The sequence below is a fragment of the Ursus americanus genome, chromosome 5 (genome assembly GCF_024610735.1).
Source record: "Ursus americanus isolate L20-20 chromosome 5, mUrsAme1.1.p, whole genome shotgun sequence".
Classification (NCBI taxonomy): Eukaryota; Metazoa; Chordata; class Mammalia; order Carnivora; family Ursidae; genus Ursus; species Ursus americanus.
In genome coordinates this window covers 2,110,382-2,114,273 of record NC_142131.1, presented here as the reverse complement: position 1 = coordinate 2,114,273, position 3,892 = coordinate 2,110,382, and the positions used below count along the sequence as shown (strand labels likewise).

The following is a 3,892-nucleotide window of genomic DNA, read 5'->3' as shown; positions in this document are numbered from 1 at the left end:
GACCCCTGCCCCAAAGAGGATAATCACTTCAACTTCTGAAGTCTTTCTGTTTGCAGATCAAATTTTGAAGGCTCTGATTATTGTGGTAGCATTTTTAGCAAATAAATATCCTGGGTTTACTATGAAATGAAGCTTTGAATACATGAAACTAGAAGTCACATGCTTTCTTGCTGACTGTACTCCAATAGAATATATAGTTGAACATGTCTTTTTATGTATATTTTTTTAAATGTTTATTATGTACTTTACCTTGAGCACTTGAGAAAAGAAAATAATTACAATGATTTCAAAATGCAATTCCTGGATTCAATAAATATCCTTTATAATTACAACCAATCAATATATAGAATTGTATGTAGACCCTACGTCAACTAACAAATAAGTAAAATAACTATATTAATCTCAGGATAAGAAACATGTATGTTCACTTAAGTGACTTTGCCACCATGTTTTTTTAAAAACATGATTCACATTTGTTTCAAGTATATATACATTTATTGCAAGAGTTAAATTAGACCACTGATGTTAACACCTTAAAACTATGTAGGATTATGATCTTTGTTACTTTAAGACAAAATTCAGTTTCGTACAAACGAATTCAAGAAGAAACTTTCAGGACCCTTGATCGAAGCCTTGGCACTGTGCTGTAGCACTCTGGTGTACACAAAGGGTCGAGTAAGGCCAAGAAGGAAGAAGGTTTCCTCTTCCCACTGAAGACACAATCCAAGGAATATGTGAACTAGCATTCTATAAACTAGCTAGCCATCAAGAGGTTACCAATAAAGGACACTTTATGCGGTGAGTACATTTAAAAGCCCTAGCCAATATTACAAAAAAAAGGAAACATGTAGAGTATTATTTATGAATACAAGCATAACTGGAGTTTTGACTTCTATAAATAATCATCTTTGAAATGCTAAAAGTGAGTTCCAACTGTGGGAGAAGCTGGGGTACACATGGGAGAAGCTGGGGTACACATAGGAGAAGCTGGGGTACACATGGGAGAAGCTGGGGTACACATAGGAGAAGCTGGGGTACACATGGGAGAAGCTGGGGTACACATGGGATGATTGACCGATTTACCTTCTCAAAGTACTCTTTGGAAGCAGTTGGATGTGGTCTGATTGTAGGAGAATCTGGGGCCCAGTTTACTGGGCAGACTTCTCCATGGATTTTCACAAACTGGAACGCCTTCACCAAGGGGAAGATCTCTTCCACACTTTGGCCCACGGGGCGAACACTGACACTCAAATGCTTGATGACTCCACTGGGGTCAATGATGATGAGGCCTCTTAGAGCAACACCAGGGCCTTCTAACAGCATGTCGTAGTCTCAGGAAATTTGTTCAGTTAAATCTGGCAAGAGTGTGATGTTCATGTGGCCCAAACTGCCATTCTTCTTTGATGTGATGATCCAGGCAAGATGGATGAAGTGGGAATCCACTGAAACCACAACAACTTCACAGTTCACATCGTGAAATTTGTTGGCTTTGTCACTAAAAGTACCAATTTCTGTAGGACACACAAAGGTGTAGTCCAGAGGGTAAAAGAAAAGCACCAAGTTTCCCCTTAAAGTCACCAAAGCTTAGGTCTTTGAACTCCCCGTTGATAATGGCCGTGCCCTTAAAATAGGGTGTGTGCTGGGTGATGGTAGAAGCATGGCATGAGAAACTGGTGCTAAAAGTGAATTTCCTTGACCAGAACAAGACCACGATACATTTGTCAGGCATGTTCTTCAGAAAGCAGCAGGTCTAAGGGCTGCAGAGGCCTTACTTATAATGTAAAAAGAAATACCCTGACTTTCATATTCAAACATTCAAACTGTCTGCTGTTGAGAATCTTTCTGTACAGGAATTTGAGGGGCAAGCTGCATTTGCAGGGTAATAAAGAATCCCCCCTTCAAGTGCTTATTTCCGTCGTGTAACAGCTCCCATTTCACTACTATTACCCTCCTCCTCTGGTGTGTGTGTGTGCGCGCTTCCTCATGAAAAAACTTAAGAATGAATCGGTTATTAGGCAACATACCTAGATGAATGAACATTGGTTTACATTCAACCAGCTGCCCCAACATTAAGTGAGAAAAATGATCCAGGCATTGGTGGTAGTGGTGAATCAGCCAGTTAACTGGAGCTCTGACTAAACAGTGATCTGAAACTCGCTATGTGCATACACACAATCTTTTTGCTCAACAAAAAGTTTTGCAAAAGAAACATTTTTTTTCATTTTCAAAAGAAAGCTACATCTTTTTGAGTAATAGGAGAAACCCATTTAAATCCACAGATGGTATGAATCATTCAGGCTTTCTTTCTACAAGCTAGTGTAAAAAAATAAGTAAAGTCATTTGCCAAAGTTGGCGAAATCTTGGTCTTTTTTCTGGGCATGAGCCACCCTTCTTCAAATCTTTTTAAAGACTCGATTTTTGGAGGGGGTTTCAGAGAGAGCTGATTAGGAGGTATAGAAAAGGAGGAATCTGACAACTGTTTTGAGCCAAAATTGATTAGTCAAGAAGGGGAATTGTTATCTCAGTAAAAATCTGAAATAATATTACTAAGCAGGGGAGGGGCAGAAGGAGAGAGAGAATCCTAAGTCAGTTCCACGCCCAGTGCGGAGCCCAATGCTGGGCTTGATCTCACAACCCTGAGCCAATATCAAGCATTGGATGCTTAACTGACTGAGCCACACAGGCACCTCATATTACTACTAAGACTTTTAAGGAAGTACACTAAAAAGTAGAATGGGCAAATTAACATTCTAATACTCATATATTCTTTTTGTGTGTGTTCACGTTTCCTACCAGAAAATACTTCTGCTAAATGCTGTCTCATATCTGTACAATTTAAAATTTTCATTATTACGTTGTAATTACCAATGAAAAAAATAATTTGTAAACTCCATGAAAAACTGAACATCTCTAATTTCAAAATTTGTCTTCCACAAAGCAAAAACTGCCTGAAATTTCACCATCAGTTCACCCTTTGCCATCCTATTTATTTTATAAATTCAGTTCATAATGTTGTCCTTCAAAGTTCCTCCACCAGAATCACCTATTTCAGCTAATTGAAATCATTTAGTCATCAAAGTTATAAATCTCTGCACTTCTCTTTTTATTCATTTCACCTTTATGATATACTATACTTCTAAACGCATGAATTATTCTCTCTTCTCCATCATGATTTTCATTACCCAATTCAGTCCCCTTAAAAACACTCAAATGGGTCACTACAATGATCTCATAACTATTCTCATACTTAGCAGACAACCCTTATCCTATACTTCATGCTGCTTCCAAACTGCCCATTTACCATGGACTTAATCAGGACATCCTGACATTAAGGAAAAAAGAAAACAACAACAACATTAATATAAAAAGATGGATGATTCCTGATATTACCTAGAGAATAAAAATTAAAAATCCCCACCAAGTGATTGAAGATGGTATGGAAAAAACATTGGTTTTACACTGTTGTTCTAGTATTTATCGGCTTTTTAATCTTACAGAAATTATTCAAATTCTCAGAGCCTTAATTTCTTTATAAAGGCTAGTAATACCTACCCAAGAAAGTTGCGATCTTAGTAAAATGAGACTATTCACATGAAAGTTTTAGTAGAGTAGAAAATCTAGAAATTAGTTTTTCTTCTTTCTTTTCTCAGTATATTCCCAAACTGCTTTTAGATCCTCCTGCCAAGACCAACCCCTTGCAACACAAGCTCTAACATTCCAATTTCCCACACATAAGCACATCTGTATCTCATTTCTTTCGCCTGGAATTCGTCATGTCTTTTAGCCTTCTTCACTCAGCCAGCTTCTGCTCATCTTTCAAGACTTACATCAGGTATTACGTTTCCTGGGACAATTTCCCTCAGCCACCTGCACTTCCCAATCAGAGGAGATT

General features: G+C 37.9%; 1 pseudogene; it reads right to left on the bottom strand.

Moving 5' to 3' along the window:
- Positions 1-789: 789 nt before the first annotated feature.
- On the bottom strand, positions 790-2,687 carry LOC123779315 (thioredoxin-dependent peroxide reductase, mitochondrial pseudogene; annotated as a pseudogene).
- Positions 2,688-3,892: the final 1,205 nt, after the last annotated feature.